Source organism: Protopterus annectens, chromosome 3.part0, assembly GCF_019279795.1.
Source record: "Protopterus annectens isolate FY-2018-M chromosome 3.part0, PAN1.0, whole genome shotgun sequence".
Taxonomy (NCBI): Eukaryota; Metazoa; Chordata; order Ceratodontiformes; family Protopteridae; genus Protopterus; species Protopterus annectens.
In genome coordinates this window covers 1,931,792,927-1,931,813,844 of record NC_056731.1, presented here as the reverse complement: position 1 = coordinate 1,931,813,844, position 20,918 = coordinate 1,931,792,927, and the positions used below count along the sequence as shown (strand labels likewise).

General features: G+C 45.8%; 1 protein-coding gene across 1 annotated transcript in view; it reads right to left on the bottom strand.

Moving 5' to 3' along the window:
• Positions 1-20,918, bottom strand: part of PTPN23 (protein tyrosine phosphatase non-receptor type 23) — a 1,983,393-nt gene that overhangs the window by 1,470,642 nt on the left and 491,833 nt on the right. The window lies entirely within an intron of this gene.

Genomic DNA, 20,918 nt, shown 5'->3' with positions numbered 1-20,918 from the left:
CTTCACCCCCCTCTCACCCCCTAAAGGGCCCATAAGCATACCAGAAGAATGTAGGGCCCTGTCAATCACCGATACACAGGTTAAAACAGCCCTATCCAAAGCCAAAAACACAGCTTCAATGGGACCGGATGGGGTCCCAGGCTGTGTCTTACAAGAGCTCCAAAATGAACTAACCCCTCACCTAAACACACTGTTCAAACTCAGCCTCTCTACAGTCTACATACCCATAGAGTGGCGCACAGCAACAGTTATCCCGCTCCACAAAGGTGGAGCCACAACGGACCCCAGGAACTATCACACTATAAGCCTGACTAGCCTGTCTACAAGGCTATGGAACGCATCATCATGGAACTCATTAACAGAGACATTGGGAACCTCCAAACCTTGGACCCTACCCAGTTTGGTTTTGTTAAGGGCAGATCATGCCTCCTAAACCTGGTGGACTTCTTTGAGACGGTTACCAAGCCATTAGACGAGGAAAAGGAGGTCCATACAGCCTACCTAGACCTTGCAAAGGCTTTCGACACCATTCCCCATTCTAGTATTATAGACAAGCTCACCAACTTGAACATAAACCCCTACGTCACGAGATGGGTTGCCAACTGTCTCATGGACAGAACCCACATGGTGAGAGTTGCAGGCTCTACATCTGACTCTAAACCGGTTACAAGTGGCGTCCCCTAGGGCTCAGTCCTAGGACCCCTCCTGTTCGGTATACACTTCTCAGAGGTACAGGCAAGCATAGGAGGACTATGGCTGACTAAGTTCGGAGACGACTGCAAATTAGGGGCCATAACTGATTCTCCGGCTGATACAGACACCCTTCAGATGGGTCTCACTGAGACGGATACCTGGTATCAAAATCATGGCCTCAAGCTAAATGCCAAAAAGTGCATAGTCATCCCCTTTGGAAAAAATAAAGTACCTGTGAACTACCACATAGGTGGTAGTCCCCTAAATACAGAAAATGTGATAAGGGATCTGGGGACCCAAGTAGATAGTAATCTCTCCTTTGATAATCATATTGCCAAGGTGGTTAGAAAATCCTTTTAAGTGGCCCACCTAATCACAAAACGGTTCGCGTCTAGAACAAAAGAGGTTATTGTGCCTCTCTACTCATCACTCATTAGACCCATCATAGAATACAACGCCCCATTTGGGATGTACCTTACAAGACACCTGCAACAGCTGGAAAGGCCACATAAGTACCTCACCAAGAGGATTACTGGCCTCAAACAAATGCCCTATGCAGCCCGACTCAAGAAACTCCAGCTGTACTCAGTTGCATACCGCTTGCTCAGAGGTGATCTCTGCCTGACATACAAGGCCATGTCCAACCCAGAATTGATGGACATGCTCCACCTAAAAAAAAAAAAAACAAATCCCAGAGAGCCACATGCTCTAGAGATATAAACCTAACCACAACAATAAATAGGACATGCTGGAGGGATAGATTCCTATACCAGAGACTCCCCATGCTTTGGAACAGGATTCCAATATACATCAGGCAGAGCCCCTCACTAACACTCAAGAGAAACCTTGATGGGTGGATGGGAAAAGTACAGTTTTGTACCTACCATAAATGTAGATGTCCGAACTGGATAGCATCTGCAGTCATAACAAATGGGTTGTCCTGTCGTCAGGCAGCCCTTCGGTCGGCCGGATTCCAAAGTCTGGGTCCGGCCGCTGATGTCGCACTTCACCCGGCGTCATCTCTGCTGGTCTTGGTATAAAGGCATCAGCCGGCGCCATTTTCCTCAGTGTTTCTTGCCCCAGATGCCAGTTGCCCTCTTGGAAGGCTAAATTTTGGATAAATGCCAATGTTTCCAAAAGGATAGAAGGCAAACACAAAAATAAGCATGAATGTAAATATATACAAACAAATACACGATAAGAGACTTCAGCGCAGCTAGGTATTAGGAGGGTAAATACCCTAGGAGTACCACAGAGGGGAAGGAGGGAGGGTAATCCTGACTGCAGATGCCATCCAGTTCGGACATCTACATTTATGGTAGGTACAAAACTGTACTATGTCCTTCATGGATGCATCTGCAGTCATAACTAAATGGGTAGAATACCATAGCCAACTAGGGAGGAGGAAGAAAAATTATGGTGTGGTTAGGATCCCTTGCAGTACAGCAGTGGCAAACCCTGCTCGGGATCTAGAATACAGAGGTAAATTATAATGCTTGGCAAATGTATGCACGGAGGTCCAAGTAGCCGCCTCAATAATGTCCTTGGTTGCCACTCCTCGTAAGAAAGCTGTGGCAGTGGCTGTAGCCCTTGTAGAATGAGGCCTTATGTTCTGTGGAATTGGTTTTCCATGGTAGGAGTAACAGAATCGTATGCAATTTCCTATCCATTTAGAGATTGTCTGTTTGGAAATTGCTTTTCCTTCCCTTCCTGTTGCATAGGCTACAAAAAGCTGGTCAGTTTTTCTGCTACTTTTGGTTCTGTCCAGGTAGTAGCGTAGCTGTCTATGTACATCCAAGGTATGCAGCATTCTTTCCCTCTGTTTTGTGGATTGGGGAAGAAGGTAGGTAGGTGGATTGCCTGGTTTAAAGACACTCTGGATACCACCTTAGGCATAAATGTAGGATTAGTTCTCATGGACACCCTATCTTGATGGAAGATTAGGAAGGGTTGTACTGCCATTAAGGCCTGGAGTTCTGAAACCCTCCTTGCTGAGGTAATTGCCAGTAGGAAAGCAGTTTTCCATGACAGGTGCTGTAGATCTGCTGTTGCTGCTGGTTCAAACGGAGGGAGTGTCAACTTTTCTAGCACAAAGTTCAAGTCCCATGCTGGTAATGGTGGCTTCCTAGGAGGTTTTACATTCTTGATCCCTCTGAGGAACTGCCTGAGTAGAGGATGTGAAAAGACAGGTGGATCAAAGCTGTATTCTGCTGAAATAGCTGATGCATGTATCTTGATGGAGGAATAGGACAGGCCTGTATGTAGAAGCTCTGCCAAATACTCCAGAATGTTAGCAATATCTATACTCGACACATCTTTTCCTCTTTCAGCACTCCAAATGACAAACCTTTTCCATTTTCCTGCATAGTTCCTTCTTGTTGAAGGTCTGCGGGCTTCAAGGATAATGTCTTTAACCCTTTGGGAAAGATCTGGATTAGTTGCAGCTATGTGATGTTCCAGGCAGTCAGTTGCAAAGTTTTTAGGTTTGGATGCATGATGCTGTAGTTGTTCTGAGTTAACATCAAAGGCATCACGGGTATTGTCCACATTTTCTCCCGAGACATGCTCCTCAGCAATGGGTACCAGTGTTGTCTTGCCCAGTTCGAGCTATCAGGATTATCCTTGGGCGTTCCTCCTTGATTTTTAGTAATACCCTGTGTATCAAGGAAGAGGTGGAAATGCATATGCTGTCAGACCTTTCCAGCTGAAGGAGAGCGAATCCACCTTCCATGCAAGTGGGTGGAATGTTCTTGTGCAGAATTTTTTGAGCTGGTGATTGAGAGGGGAAGCGAATAGATCTATTTGTGGCATTCCCCATTTCTTTATGATGGTCTTGAAGATGTCCGGGTGTAGCATCCATTCGTGAGCATCCGAGGTGGTTCTGCTTAACATGTCTGCTAGAGTGTTCTCCTTTCCCGGTACAAATATTGCCTGTAACTGGATGTTGTAGCTGAGTGCCAGATTACAAAGGTCCAAATTCATTCTGCATAGGGGGTATGAATGAGTGTCTCCCTGCTTGTTGATGTACCACATGACTGTGGTGTTGTCTGTCCTTATCATCAAATGTCCTTCTTTGAGGAATGGTCTGAATTTTTGGATTGCCAGTTTTACTGCCAGCATTTCTTTTTGGTTTATGTGCAGGTGCAGCTGGTCCTGAGTCCACAATCCTTGTACACATTTGTCCAGCATGTGCGCCCCCCATCCTAGGTCTGAGGCATCTGTTGTGATGGTTTGGCTTGTTCGAAAGTTGTGGAAGGGTAGGCCTGGGTTTGACTGGCATGCTTGAGCCCACCATAGGAACTCCTGTTTTAGGCATGGGATTAGTGGTATTTCTGCTTCTAGACTGTGCCTGTGTTGGGACCATAAATTCTTTAGGTACCACTGTAGTTTTCTCATATGCAGTCTGGCATGTGGGACCAAGATTATGCATGATGCCATGAAGCCCAAGGCCTGCAGAACTTTTCTTGCTGTTAGTTTGTTCTGTTTTGTTAATGCCAAGAAGTAAAGAGGGAGTTCTTTTGTTTTTCTGCAGTTAGGAATGCCATTTGTTTTACTGTGTCCAATTCAGCGCCAAGAATGCTCTTGTTTGGGATGGTATCAGCCTTGACTTTTGTAAATTGACTGTGTATCCCAGGGCTTGTAGCAAGTAAATGACCCTTTGTAAATCTGTTGTCAGCTTGCTTTTGTTGTCCGCTTGTAGCAGGCAGTCGTCCAGGTATGGATAAATTTGGATTCCTGTAGTCTGCAGTGGCGATTACTGATGCCAGGCATTTTGTGAATACTCTGGGCAGTAGATAAGCCAAAGGGCAATGCTGAGAATTGATAATGCTCTGATCCTGCAAGAAATCTGAGGTATCTTCTGCAATTTGGTCGAATGGGGACGTGCAGGTATGCCTCCTTGAGATCTAGAGTTACCAGCCAACACTCCTTGCCCAGCATGGGAAGAAGTTGCTGTAGGGTCAGCATTTTGAATTTTGGGACAATGATGTATGTGTTTAAGATGGACAGGTCGAGAATAGGTCTCCAGCTTTTTTCTTTTCTTGGTACTAGGAAGAGTCTGGAGTAGAATCCTTTGCCCTGTTCTGTTATTGGTACTCTTTCCACAGCTCTCATCTTTGTTAATTGCCTTATCTGTTGTAGAGCTTCTATTTTTTTGATTTGGAGGCAGGTTTGGCATTCCTCTTTTGACTGGTAAGGTGTGGAAGTGGAACCGGTAGCCTTGGTCTATGGTTTGCAAAATCCACTTGTCTTTTGTGATATAGTGCCAATTTTTGAAAATAAGGCTAACTTTCCGCCTAATGGTGCTGCTATTTGCTCCCTGGTAGGCGGAGTTAGAGCCAAGTCACTGTGATTGTCCTGTTGCAGTGGTAGTGGTCGTGTCTGTGCCTCTGTTATTACCTTGCCACTGTAGTCCTCTGTAGGCACCTCCTCTGGATTGATTTCTGCCTCTGGGCGTCTATTCCTGCCCCTTTGGGATCTTGTGGAGTCAGGAAAGGACCAATTTTGGCAGGCCAGTTCCTGCTAAACCTTGGGGCTGAACCTGTAAGAAATCTTTAACTGTTTGTACAGATTTTGCCTTTTCTTCCATTTTCTTCATTACCTCCTGGGCAGGTGTACCAAATAAACTGGCCTTATCCATAGGAGCATCTAATAGCTTAGCTTTAACATGATCCGGTAAAACCTGCTCTTTCAACCATGCATGTCTTCTTATCACTGTGCCAGTCATGGCTGATCTAAATGAAGCCTCCAGTGCATCATAGCCACATTTTAAGGAATGGTTACTAACCTGTTGTATGTTATTCACCATTTCTAATACATATTTCTTATCTATAGATTCATCAGAGGTTAGTTTTTTAGTTAACTGATCAAGCATAAACTCTTGGTATTGGATCATGTGAAACTGACAGTTTAAAGCTCTAGCTGAGAGAGTAGCAGAAGTGTAAACTTTTTTAACCCATCTGTCTAAAGACCTGGCTTCCCTTTCTGAAGGAATAGGGTTTTTGCTGTGGTCGAGGCTACTGCCTTAGGCCCCTGGGAAATAGTTTGGGTCTGCCAGTGGGGCCTTGTATAGGTGGTGGTGAGTGTCTGGTACCCTGTAAAATCTATCAGGTTTGGCAGGGGCTGGAGGTAAAGAATCAGGAGCAGTGCAGACATCATTAAATGCATCATCCACAACAGGCAAAACAGGAGGAATAGCTAAGGGCCTATGTTGTGGTAAGTGCAGAAAAGTCCTAAGCCTTTTTCTTGAATCTGAGAAATCTTGTCCCTGCCATTGGAATTGCTCTCTCATGGCATGTAAGGTTTCCCCAAAGGAAAATTCCTCTGGTGGAGAGGCAGCTGGGATGGATTCTTCCGCATCAGAGTCTTCATAAGTAGAGAAAGGATCCTCTGGCTGTTCTGTAATGTCAGAGTCATCCGCAGAATCATCAGAGGACACTGGCTCGGGGGGCTCTGTTCTAGGTCTCTTTTCTGGGGGCTGAGAGGCCCTGGCTGGCTGAGATTGGGATCCCTAATTAAGGATATTAAATCTTCTGCCAGAGTAAGCATTTGTGAACTGGAAGTGGGCCTGTGTGAGGGAGGTTTAACAGGCACTGACTTAGCAGATTTGGCTGCTTTAGCCCTGGCAAAGGCCTTGATAGACATGGCTGCAGGGGTCTAGCAGCACCACGTGCTGGGGTAGAGACATCCAAAGGGATGGTGTCTGATAACTCACTAGAAGCCACAGTTGTAGGCAAAATTTCTGAGGCAGATTCAGGTAAAAGCGGGAGCCTCAGTAGTAGTCATGGATTCGGCTGAAGATTGACCAGTTTTCGGTTTTGGCGAAACCGAGACACTCGCGACTTGCTTAACGTGGTTTCGGCGAAACCGCGGACCCAAGTGTCGGTCTTTTCTTGCGTTTTTAACAATTTGGGTAGTCGGAGGATCCGGCGGCATAATGTCGCAAAGTCTGAGCGAAAAACTGTTCAGCAAACTCCTACCGGCCTTAGCGTTCGTCGGTTGAAGGAAGCACAGGCGAACAGGCTGCTACGTCGTGGTCTGGGCCTAAGCAAGGCAGACAGTAAGAGTGGAAATCTTTATGAGGTATTTGTTTCCCACAAGTTAAACAGTTATTGACTTTTTCTGACATCGGCTGAGGCAAGAAAGAGTCCCCAACTGGGTACTTAGCTTTTTAGAAGTCTTCGAAGTAGTATTCGGTAGTAGTAATCTCTGGATCTGACCGACCGGCACTTGCGAACAGCTTCTGCTTGGCCCGCGGCAAGAAAGACTGGGGAAAATGGCGTCGGCTGGTGCCTTTATACCCGAAGACCAGCAGAGATGGCGTCGGGTGAAGTGCGACATCAGCCGAAGCCGGACCCAGACTTTGGAATCCGGCCGACCGAAGGGCTGCCTGACGACAGGACAACCCATTTGTTATGACTGCAGATGCATCCATGAAGGACATCAGAAAATTTACCCCAGGGATCACTGCACTGGTTCTGCTGGACAGTGGCGCAGGGAACTAATGGCTCTGCCGGACAGTGGCGCAGGGAACGGATGGCTCTGCTGGCCAGAGGCACAGGGAACTAATCTAAGGGGGTGGCGAAAGCCAACACATTCTGGCTAGGCTTATAAATGCCCTTGGGCAGATAGCCTAGTACTTACCTATGAACCTATAAAAGTTTAAAGTGAACTGTACTGCAACAAGGGTTGATATTTGCCTTTGTATTCAGGATGTGCCTACATCTATGGAAGAGAGACATCAGTTCAGCAGAGGGAGGGGTGAAAAGCTCTGGAAGTCAGGCCAGACATCAGACCTTGCTTACAGCAGAGATCATAAAAGTGATACCTACAAGAGAGATACAAACAAAGAACACTAAAATTCAGCATAAACTACAATACTAGAACTAACCCACATTCCCTAATACATGTTCTATGAGGAAATCTTCCTTGGTGAGCCTACCACTGCATTCTTTCCTTAATTTCATATTTTTTCTCTCTCTGAAGCACCCAAGCTTGAGGGCAAGTATGCCATTTCACAATATAACTTCATGTGCTACGTCATGAAGGTGGACACAACTACTGAGTAGTACAGTTGTGTGCACTTACCATAAATGTAGGTGTTTGAGTGTATTCACTGTTGTAGAATCCTGCTGGCAGGTTGCCCTCAGTCGGCCTGAATTTCAAAGTCCTGGGTCCTGCGTCGGCTGCTGTCGCTCCTTCCCTGACGGACGTCAGGGGTATAAAAGATGCGGCCAATGCCATTTTCTTTAGTTTTTCTTGTCCCAGATGTCAGGTGCCCCCTAAAAGGGTAGCCAAAATGTGTGTGTGTGTGTGTGTGTGTGTGTGTGTGTGTGTGTGTGTATATATATATATATATATATATATATATATATATATATATATATATATATATACATATCTATATATCTATATATATATATAAATACATGCACCAATATAAACTTTGCCATCATCCACAAGCAAATACACCACATAGGTTGTATAAATCAGAGAAGGAAAGATAGGTTCCATCAGAAGAAAGGGGGATGGCGGGAGGGTAACCTGGATTGCAACAGTGAATACACTCTAACATCTACATTTATGGTAAGTGTACACAAAGTACAGTTTTGTACCTACCATAAATGTAGATGTTCGAGTGTATGCTGCTGCAGTCATCACACTTGGGTTATCCTGCCGTCAGGCGGTCCCGCAGTCGGCCTGAATTCCAAAGCCTTGGTCCAGCGTCAGTTGTCGTCACTTCTTCCCTGACATCAGTGCGGCAGGGGTATAAAAGAGGCAGCCGACACCATTTTCTTCAGTCTTTCTTGCCGCGCGGTGCCCGAAGCAGAAGTAGTTTGCAAGTGCCGGTCGGCCAGCTCCTGAGATTTTCAAACAGAATTTCAGCCGAAGTCTTCTATAAAGCTAAGTACCCCGTTGGGGAAACTTTTCCATCATTGCTGATGTCGGTTGCTCCAACGACATGCTATAGTTAAATTTTCTGCCAAAATAATGTCGGGTGAAATCTACCCGACACTTGATTGTACGTTTGTTGAACCTAGCACAAAACCGACAACCAGAGACGTCGTGGTCTATGCCTAGGCAAGGAATACAATAAGAATAAAAATCCTTATGAGGTATTTGCTTCCCACAAGAAATGCAATTATTAACTTTGTCTGACATCGGTCTGAGGCAAGAAAAGTTTCCCCAACGGGGTACTTAGCTTTAGAGAAGACTTTGGGCTGAAATTCGATTCGAAAATCTCAGGAGCTAGCTGACCGGCACTTGCAAACTGCTTCTGCTTCGGGCACCGCGTGGCAAGAAAGACTGAAGAAAATGCCGTTGGCTGCCTCTTTTATCCCCCTGTCGCCCTGACGTCAGGGAAGAAGCGACGACAACCGACACCGGACCAAGACTTTGGGATTCGGCCGACTGCGGGACCGCCTGAAGGCAGGATAACCCTAGTGTGATGACTGCAGCAGTATAACACCATGAACATCTGCGGCCCTGCAGGAGGCCTCCAAAGAATCAAAACCACATTACAAAGTATGCTTTCCAACTTGTTCAGCTGCATGCAATAAATCCTGCATTTCCTTGTTTTCTGCACATTCAGAGTTTAATAACATTTTCTGTTTAAGCAATGCCATGACATGTTGCTGATATTTGAGCATATGAAACTTTTAGTTATGTACTTACCATAACTTTAGATGTTTGGGATCCATCTCGCCTACATTCTGTACTGATGGGTTCGGAGCTGATCCTCGGCTCCGACTCGGCACGCTATACTATAGAGCGAAGTCTCTTATTGGCTGAGCTATTCTACATCCCAGGATGCACCACTACTGCTTCCCCAGATCTTGTTTGTCCGCACACATGCACACACACATAGACTGTTGATATAATATTGCCAGGTGTTTCAAGATGAAACAGCTAAACTTGAACCGTCCGGTCTCTTCTGATCTCCAAGGCAGGGGGAAGGAGGGTGGGTTATTAGGAATGTAGGCGAGATGGATCCCAAACATCTAAAGTTATGGTAAGTACATAACTAAAAGATGTTATGTAATCCTATCTCGCCTACATTCTGTACTGATGGGACAGCGTCCCTAGCACCTGATTCCTGGGTGGCTCATTGGAAAACACTCCTGAGAACTGTGGAACCGAAGGAAGCTCGCCCCCGAGATGCCACGTCCAATTTGTAATGAGAAATGAAGGTGTGAGGAGAAGACCAGGTAGCCGCAGCACAAATGTCACTAATGGCAAGCTTAGAATGAAAGGCTGTCGAAGTAGCCATAGCCCTTGTAGAATGAGCTTTCACTGTGGTTGTAAGCTCTTTATTAGAAAGGAAGTAAGTATGGCTGATACAGTCCTTGATCCACTTGGCAATAGTGACCTTCATGACGGCTTTGCCCAATTTATTGTCCGAAAAGGACACAAACAACTGATCTGTTTTCTGTATTTGGTGCGTCCCATCTAAATAGAAACGCAATTGCCTGTGGACATCCAATGTGTGGAAGATGTATTCCGCTCTGTTTGAGTATTTTGGGAAGAAAGCTGGAAGTTCCAATGACTGTTGCAGACAAAAACTAGAACAAACCTTAGGAACAAAGGATGGATTAGGCCTGAGGGATACTCTATCCTTGTGAAAAAACAGGTACGGTGGTTTGACACACAGGGCTTGAAGTTCCGAAACTCTTCTGGCTGATGTAATTGCCACCAGAAAAGCAGTCTTCCAAGAAAGAAATTTCAAGTAACAAGTTGCTGCCGGTTCGAAGGGGGAAGAAGCCAAAGCACCTATCTGAATTAAGATCACGGTGGAGCGGGATGAGAAATCGGAGGTCGTAGCAGCCCAGCACCTTTCATGAAGGCTTTACACAACTTATTGCTCATCAAAGGTGGGTCTATACTTTCATGAAAATTGGAAATAGCTGCCAATTGAACCTTGATGGTAGAGACCGAGAACCTTGATTGAATAGAGAAGCTAAAAACTTCAGAACCTCTGACACCGGGGCAGTAATGGGATCTAATCCCCGGAGTTGGGCCCAAATAGTGAATCTCTTCCATTTGCTGTTATACATTTTTTTAGTAGAAGTCTTGTGGGCCGAGGACAAGATATGTAGGACTTCCGGGTCCAAAGCATGGTTCCTGACTATGGTCGGAAGAGAAGGAGCCAAGCTGTTAACCTCAACGAGTGAAGGAACTGATGATGTTGTCCCGACTGGTGGATCAAGAGATCTGGAACCTGGTCCAGGAACCATGGACCGTCCAGTGCATATTTCCGAAGAAAGGGCAACCAGACTTGACGAGGCCAGTTTGGGGCAACTAAAATCATCTTGCTTTGCAAGTGAATCGCCTTCTGGATCACCCTGGGAAGAAGGGGAACCGGTGGAAAGGCGTACAGTAGGCCGGTGGGCCAAGCTTGGACTAGGGCATCCTTGGGAATCTCCCCCGGAACTGGGGTGAGAGAGAAGAACTGTTGGCATTTCGTGTTGAGGGGCAACAAGGAGTTCCCCATCTTCTGAAAATCTGAGTTGCCACTCTGTCGTTCAGAGACCACTCGTGAGGGGAGAGAATAGTTCTGCTCAGTCTGTCGGCTATCACATTGGATCTCCCCGGAATGTGTGTTGCTACCAGAAAACATTTGGTTGCAATCGCCCAGTCCATACTTTCATGGCCTCTCTGCAAAGGGGGTAGGACCTGGTCCCTCCCTGCTTGTTCAGGTACCAGACTACTGACATGTTGTCGGACTGAATGGCAATCATGCCCTGGGGGAGGTAACTGTATAGTGCTTGTAGCGATAGAAGCACCTCCCTCATTTCCAGTATGTTGATGTGGAGGAGACTCTCGTCGGAGTGCCACTTGCCTTGGACTGACCTGCCCAGGAAATGTCCCCCCCACCCCGTCTGGGAGGCGTCTGTAGTCAAAGTGGCCACTGGAAGTGGTGGAACGAAGGGTCGCCCCTGATCCAGGTTGGAGGAAAGAAGCCACCAACGAAAGTCCTGTTTGCACGTGTCCGTGATCAGAATGAGGTGACTGAGAGGGAGATCCTGATAAGACCACTGGACTGACAGGAGCCACTGGAGAATCCTCATATGTAATCTTGCCAACGGGACTAGGAGAATGGTGGCTGACATGGAACCTAACAGTTGTAGGACCATCCTGGCTGGGGCTCGGCATTTGAGGAGCAAGGCTCGAACTTGAGACTGTAATACTCCTATCCTCTCTGTAGGAAGATAGACCCACATTTGCTTTGAATCTATCTCTACTCCGATAAACTGTATGCGCTGAGATAGCAGCAACACAGACTTTGCCCAATTGAAGGTGATTCCTAGGGAGTTGCCTAGAGATATAGTGGCTGCTAGGTTCTGTAAGAGTAGACGCCTGGAGGTGGCAGTTAGGAGCCAGTCGTCTAGGTATGGAAACACCTGGAATCCTAGACTTCTCAGGTGAGCAGTCACCACCGCCAAACATTTGCTGAACACCCTGGGGGCTGTGGTGAGACCAAAGGGCAGTGCACGGAACTGGAAATGACTGTCTCCCAGGCTGAAGCGCAAGTGTCTCCTGGACGCCTGATCTATCAGGATGTGATAATAGGCGTCCTTGAGATCTACGGAGCACATCCAAACACCTTTCTCCAGCAGCGGGAGAATGGATTGTAAGGTGACCATCTGGAACTTGGACTTCTTGACAGATCGGTTGAGTTTGCTGAGATCCAAAATGGGCCTCAAGTCCCCGGTCTTTTTTGGCACCAAAAAGAATCTTGAGTAAGTCCCTAATCCGGTCTGGCCTTCGGGGACCGGTTGGATGACTCCTCTTTGAAGCAGCTTTGAGATTTCGATGGCTGCGAGATCCCGTTGACTGGGTGGTGGGTCCGGGATTTTCCGGGATGGTGGGGGGGCTGAGAAAGAGGGATAGTGTAACCTCCGGCGATGATTCGGAGCACCCATCGGTCCTGAGTGATATTCTCCCAGGCCTTTAGGTGCCTCGAAAAACGACCCCCGACTGGCTCCGGAGCTGCGCAGTCGGGCAATCCTTCAGGGATGCTGGAAGGTTGAGGAGCCACGAAAGGACTCGCGGTCTCCAGTGTTGCGGGGGTCTCTGCCGCCTCTGGGACGGCGTCTTCCTGAAAAATTTCCCCCTCCTCTGCCTCTAGAAGGGGAATCGTCCTGCTGTGAGGGGTAAGTCTTCTGGGATTTATGGAACCACATTTTCCCCCCTCTTCTAGCCTTGGGATAAGGCCGGAAGGGAGTGGAAAACCGTGCCCCTACGGCAGTCAAAGTCTTACCCTCTTGTTCACAGCGGGTCAAGGTGTCCTTTACCTTGGGTCCAAACAAAGAGGACCCATCAAAGGGAGCGTCGGCAAAGGAAGACTTGAAGGCCTCCGCAAAATGACACAGGTGGAGCCAGGCTTGTCTCCGTAGAGCAACACCTGTACCCGCCGCTCTACTCGCCCCCTCGGCTGCATACGAAATGAGCCTCATGGACGAGTTCGATATCGATGATAGAGTAGCCAACTGAGAGCTAACCGTCTGGGCCAACTGCTCAGGTAGGTTACCAGAGAGGGTATCTGAAAGTTCCTTGACCAGATCCCTCTGAAGTCTGGTGAAGTGCGTCAGATAATTCAGAGACCTTAAAGTAAAGGCTGCTGAAGTAAGGGTGCGCTTCCCATACCGATCAATGCTCCTGGACTCTATTAGGAGGATGGATGGACGTCGAAGCCTCTGCCACATCTTGCTGGGTAGCAGATGCCACCACCAGGGCATCTACGGCCACACCTTTGGAAAGGAAGTCCTTTTCAGGAGGGGCTGAAAGAAATTTATTGAGCGAGCTGGCACGGTTCCACAGAATCCGGTGCTCCCCCCGAGAGATCAAATCCAGAAGCTCATCGAAGGGCGGAGACACCCAGGAGGTGGAGGACTGAGCCCCGAAGGCCTTGAGGAATACCGACTCCTCAGCGGAAGGGGGTTTGGACTGCCAGTCGCCTCGTTGCTTCAGGATTTCCAAGATGTCCACAAAGGAGACATCATTCGAGGACGACTTGGGGGACACCTCCGCATCATCGAGGTCGGTGTCCGAGGTGAGAGACTCATCAGGGGAGTCGACGTGCTTCCTCTTGCACTGTCTCTTCCTTGGAGGTTCCTCCGAAGATGCTTGGAGGGACCTTCAGGAAGAACCGATGGGGATGACCTCAGGCCCCAGGGCTCCACTGTCTTGAGACAGGGGGACTACAAAGGAACCAGTCTCCGTGCCAAGGGAAGGTGAAGGTGAAACGGTGGAGGTGGCCAAAGAAGATTTGGCCAAAGCACTCCTCATAGCCCTGAAGGCCGGACCCCCAGAGTCCTGGGAAGGTCCGATCCCCGAGGCCACAACAGTAGGGCACTCCCGCGGCGGCACCAGAGGAGGCTCGGAACCGAAAGCATCGGTCCCGAAGCATCACCCCCGGGGCCGACAGAGGAGGTCCGTGTACCGAATTCCGACCCGAAGGTCGGGGTTGGAGTAAGGGTCGGAGCCGACCCAACAACCTCCATCGGCTCCACCAGCACCGACTCCAACGGTGCCGAGACTGTTGGAGGAGGAACCAAGACCATAGGGTGGGCGATCGGCTCCGGAGCTGACTGGGTTGGAGCCGACACTAACTTTTGGAAGACTGGAGACTGAAACAGCCTTTGAAGTACCCTGTCAATGTCCGAATCCGACATCCTCGAAGACCGAGAAAAGATCGAAGGGGTTCGAGTCGACTTCTCCACCGGTTCCGAAGGACTGGGGGACCGGCTCCGAATTGTCTCGATAACTATCGGTGCCAAGGGAGACTCCACAACCATTGCAATTTCCCTCGGTGCCGAAGTGGACTTCGGCGCCAAAGGGGAAGAGTCTGAGCGGGCAACTCTCATCAGCTCCGAAGACAATGGAGCCGATGAAGGTGACCCGCCTCTCGAGCCGAGGCTGGAGGAATCGAGGCAGACCGTTCCGCCCTCGGCTCCGAAGTCCGTGGAGCCGATAGAGAAGACTGCCGAGATTTCTTAGTAGCCGGTTCCGACGGGCTGGTGAAAGCGATTTATTTTTCTTGAGGAGAAGAGGAAGAAGATAAAGCCTCCTCAAAAGTAGGTTTAATAAGCCCTTTTAAAATCAATTTGTTTTTCCTCTCTTGGAGGACCCGGGAGGAAAAAGCGTGACAAACGCTGCAAGACTCCTGAAGATGTTTAGGGCCTAAACAATACACACATAAAGGGTGATCGTCCGTTATGGACATTTTGTAGCTGCATTTCGAGCACTTCTTGAACCCTGATGGTCTGTGCTCTTTCGACATATTGACTCTCAAACACTACAAAAAAGAAACTTTCTTCAAAAGTTGTCAAGAGAAGCAAATAATGTCAAGACCCCTCTAACTGAAAACGGGATACTTGACCAAAAATAACACTACAGTAAGACTGACACTAAAAAATATCACTCACTGGGCAAGGCCCTCTAACTTAAACGGGATCCTTTCCCTCAAATAAAAGACAAATTTACCACAAAAACTTAATCAAAAAGTCAGCCACACAACAACGATAGCTGTTAAAATAGCTTTTGGGGTTAATCAAAAAATTTCTGACAGAAATTTGTGAAGAAATAGACACTTAGCTCAGCCAAGTCCGAGACCACGTCTTTTGCTGTAAAGCGGCAAACGAGATCTGGGGAAGCAGTGGTGGTGCATCCTGGGATGTAGAATAGCTCAGCCAATAAGAGACTTCGCTCTATAGTATAGCGTGCCGAGTCGGAGCCGAGGATCGGCTCCGAACCCATCAGTACAGAATGTAGGCGAGATAGGATCACATAACATCTGACAGTTTAAGGCCCTTATAGCCAAGGTAGCAGATGTGTCAACCTTTTTCCCCATCTATCCAGTGCTCTAGAATCTCTGTCAGAGGGGGTAGGGTTTTTAGCAGCGGAAGCCTTAACTCCTTTGGGACCCTGTGAAATAGTTTCTGGGTCTGCAGCAGGGTTTTTAAAAAGGAATTTATGACAGTCGGGAACCCTGTAATATCTGTCAGGCTTTACAGGAGCTGGAGGTAAGGAGTCAGGGGTAAGACTAGACTCAGAAAAAACATCATCTACAACATCTAACACAGGTGGAATGGCTAGTGGCCTGTGTTGAGGTAGTAAAAGGAAATCCCTGAGCCTCTTTTTAGATTCTGAAAAATCTTGGCTCTCCCAGTGGAAATGCTCCCTCATGGTATGCAAGGTTTCCCCAAAAGAATAGTCCTCTGGAGGAGAAGCTGAAGGTATAGATTCGTTAGCATCAGAATCCTCATAAGGGGAAGAGAATATTCCTGATCAGAAGAAACAGAAACCTGATCTGAAGATTCATAGTCAGTCTCTTGCCTAGGCCTCTTATCAGGAGGAGGATGGGAACCCCTGATTGAGGTAATTAAGTCTTCGGCCATTTTGAGCATTTCTTTTTTGGGCATAGAGGCCTGTCCATGTGGCTCTTGAGTTTGTTTCTTTGCTTTAGAAGGTGCTTTAGTCTTTGCCTTTGAAGCTGAGGTTGGTTTAATGTAAAGATGTTTAGGTCTGAATACACCCTCAGAAGCCGGTGCCTGCTCAGCGGCTCCGGACCCATCTGAAGGAATAGTATCCGAGGCTCCAATACCTTGAGTTTCCAGTGGCATGGCCGACTCCTCATGGGAGTCGGTAGTGGCCTGCGACTCTAAAGTAGCGGGGATCAGGGGCTGCGAAAGTGCCTCACTGAGAACCGGTGACTGGCTTAGGAGAAGCTTCGTCGTCGGTTTTGGTCCTCGATTGTCTATCTCTCTCCTTTTCTTTGCGTTTTTTGTGAACTCCGGTAGTCGGATGGCTATCCGACAACATTTCTGGAAAATTAAACCGGCGTCCAAAATAGTTTAAAGCAAAATCATACCGACGCTTAATATAGTGCGTTGGTTAAATCTAGCACAAAACCGACAACCAGAAAAGTTGTAATCAGGGCCTAGGCAAGGAATACAGTAAGAATGAAAGTCCTTATGAGGTATTTGCTTTCCACAAGAAATACAATTATTTACTTTTTCTGACATCGGTCTGGAGCAAGAAAAAAGTTTCCCCAACAGGGAAACTGAAGACTTCGGATCTGAAACTCGAACATGAAAATCTCAGGAGTCGGCCGACTGGCACCTGTGAACTGCTTCTGCTTCGGGCACCGTGCGGCAAGAAAGACTAAAGAAAATGGCGTCAGCCGCATCTTTTATACCCCTGACGACCTGACATCAGGGAAGGAGCGATAGCAGCCAACGCAGGACCCAGGACTTTGGAATTCGGGCTGACTGAGGGCAACCTGCCAGCAGGATTACCCAAATGTAATGACTGAAACAGTGAAACACGAAGAACATCTGCTAGTTCACCACAGAGCCCCCCTATGCACAGAGTAAGGCATGCTTGTGCGCACACACAGTTTTACATCCAAAAATATGACACACATTTGGGCTTGTTTCTGGTTAAAGTAAATGATTATCCATTTTCTTTAAAGCACAGGGTTCACTAGCTATCTGACTGGACAAGCATTCTGTTTAAAGCATACATGCACTCAGATTTGTATTGAGGAATCTTTAGCTCTTAAGTCTGTCTCGCTGGAAGGGTAATTTCCAAATAAGTCTAAGTTTCTCTAGGCACATTACAATGTGCTTTCGACCTACATTTTACTGCACACAGTTTTTAACAGCAGTTAAGTCCACATTACAATTTGGTTTTCAATCATCAATTACTTTTAAATGTAAACTACGACAGCTCCGTTTATCAATCTGAAGGAAAGCTCCACCTTATAACTCAAAATAACTTGTTTTTTAATTTTATCTTTGTTTTCTGAGCTATTTTAATGCCTCAAAATCACTCAAGTGCTTCTTTTACAATTTTAATGTGTTTCCCTCAAAATGGTGGATGATGGGGGCCTGCTTTGGTAATGTGATCTTGTATTCTGGAAAGAAGGAATGAAAGCAAGAAACATTTTGAGTCCTCTTTATATGAGTTCATGCTAGACATAAGAAAGTGATGTTGTTTTCTCATGCCATTAAGACAGAATGGCAGAAATATGAAGCACTGTCACATCTCAGAGCTAGTTCTATGTTTCTCTAACTGAGCCTCATTTATGAATCTGTCAGAGCCTGCTCTATGCTATAAATAGCTGTTAGCTACTTCAAGCAAAAGAAAGTGGGTAAATAGCTAGCTTTTGTAAAGGGATTGCTATGTAATTCTAAAAGGAAAGACAGACCTTCCTCCACACTGTCATGCTGAGGTGTGAAAACTCTCACTGCATTAAATGATCCCTGCTGTACATTTACAGCTGGCAAGTAGTAGGACTCCAAGCCAAATCTGTGTGCTAATTCCCAGTGCCTTCAGTGTAAAATTTTTTTTCTCTCCTCGCTCACGAATGACGCAGAATTAAAATGTGCTTTACTAGTTCCTTAATTATTACTGTCATATTCACCCACCCCCTTTTTTCTATTACATATGTATTTATACTTTGAACTGGACCCAGGACCCCTTTCAGCCAGGACTTGGGCTACATTAGCAAAGATAAAAACAAGTAATAAATGCACTTAGCAATATACAGAATAAAAACAATGACAAAGACTGCAAGTGCAACACATAGCCAATGTGTGACAGTGAATAAGAAAAAACTTTAAGAAACATCTACTAGAATGCATATATTATTGATGCTCAACTCTGCTAATGTTAAGTTTATTATTAATAAATTGCATGCACCCATATTACACACACACACACATCTATATCTATAGTATGCGTATTTTTCTATACGGGTATGTGTGTGTGTAACTGAGAACTAGATTATATGCCTGTGTGTATACTTCATGGTCTATAAAGAAAAACAAATCAAAATGGAAATTCTATGTAACTGTATATGTTTGTGTATACATAAACACACGTACAATACACACATATATGTATATATATATATGTATATATATATATATATATATATATATATATATATATACATAAAGATATATATATATATATATATATATATATATATATATATATACATATACGTGTGTGTGTGTGTGTGTGTATAAAGACGTATATAGCATGAAGAATACTATATGTGGAATGTAGTACTGTGTTTAAATCCACATGGCTAATGTGTGTACCCGCACATTTAAACACATTTAACTACTACTGACTTCCTTTTCTTAATATTTTTAATGCAAGAGCACATAGCAAACATATGTTAAAGTAAATTCAGCTGTATATTATGGTTGCCATCAATGTTCACATTACCAGATATAGATCCCCTCTGGAAAGATGACACAAAAAAGCATAAAAGACCTTTTCATGAACAGTACTAGTGCACCTAGTCGATAGGGTTGCCACTTTTCCCCCTTTCTGCAGTTCTGTCCTGTGCTTGGGGGGGTGGCTTAAAAATAGTACATGTGCTGATACTTTACAACCTTTACAAGAGAAAATATTTTCTGACTTTTCTCTAAATGTCACAAAAATCTTTGATAGTTATCTTAACATACAAACTATTATAAATAACCAACATTTAAAGCTTAGCATTTCAATACTGTGTTGCTGCTTATGTAAATTTGTCAGAAGAGGTGACAACTGCCTTTAAACCCCTGACTGATCTAGTTGCTTTGTTTTACTATGAAAGAGGGTGTTAAGTTCTCTTCTTCTCAGGAATAAAAACAGTGGTAAATAGTTGCACAGCTTTCTGTCTTTTTATATCAGCTGCTGTGTTCCTGACATTAGCAGGATTACCCATCTAAGACTGACAGGAGAACCTGACAGGGTAAATTACAGATTTATCCGAGTCTATGATATGTCATACAGGTGGAGACAAATTCCTCTGCAAAGTTTGTAAGAAGTTAAAAATGTAGGTAGGCTTTCCCTTCTTTAGATTCCAATGCAAGGAAATGAAAGTTTTAAAAAGTACAAGCAAGTTTCTGTTACCTACACAATACTTGAACCATACTGTAGGGAGAAAAGAAACCAAAGGATTGAGTTAAACTGTAGGAAAGGGGGGAATTTTTCTTTAATGAACTAGTTTATTTTTACAGGGGTGATACAAAGACACTGACAGAAGTAAGAAAGAACAACTTGGCTACGCTTACAAAATAGCAGCGTGCTGTCTAAAATAAAACAGAGACACATAATGTCAAGAGTTGAATAATGCAGATAATGCTTATGATTTACAGTTTTAACACCTCTAATGTTGCCCACAGTAAAAGTTTGCTATTAGTTTGGTGGTTCTTATTTAAAGAGCTTGTAAATGGCATCAGTGATGATTTCTCTAGGTTCTCTGGATGATATTCATCTAGGATTTAAATACAGAGTGGTGGGCAATTAAAGATAACCAAGCTATATACCTGTGTTCATAGGTATGTACTAGGCTAATGGCCCTGGGGCCTTTACAAGCCTACCCATAGGAGTACCCTGGCATAGTGCCACCCGACCTTGGTTCCCAGTGCCTCTGTCGAGTAGAGCCACTGGTGTTATCCCCGGGGTGAATTTTCTGCTTCCCATCCACTCATCAAGATTTCTCTTGAAGAGGGTCAGCGAGGTGCTCTGCTTGACATGTATGGGAAGTCTGTTCCATAGCATGGGCAGTCTCTGGATTATGACCCTGTCCCACCAGCATGTTCTGTTAACTGGGGTAATGAGGTTGAGGTCTCTGGAGTGTGTGGTGCGAAGGGATTGGGATTTCTTTAGAGGTAGCATTTCTAACAGAGCTGGGTCAGGCATAGCTTTGTAAGTCAAGCAGAGATCGCCTCTAAGTAGGCGATACGAGAAAGAGAATAGTTGGAGTTTTTTTGAGTCTGTCCATTTAGGACAAGTGTTTAAGGCCTAGGATCCTCTTTGTGAGGTACTTTTGCAGCCTCTCCAGTTGTTGCAGGTGTCTAGTGATGTACATGCCAAATGGGGCACTGTACTCGATGATTGGCCTAATGAGGGAAGAGTAGAGGGAGACCAATGACCTCTTTCTTCCTGGATGCAAAACCCTTAGTAATGAGATGTGCCACATAGAAGGGCTTTCTGACCACAGTGACAATGTGGTGATCAAAAGAGAAGTTGCTGTCAACCTGTGTCCCCAATATCTTATAACGTCTTCTTTGTTCAGTGGACTACCATCAATGTGGTAATTCATGGAAACTGAGTCTTTCCCCAAAGGGGATGAGGACACAATTTTTGGTATTGAGCTTAAGGCCATGGTTCTAACACCAGTTGTTGGTCACAGTGAGGCCATTCTTTTTTGGGGA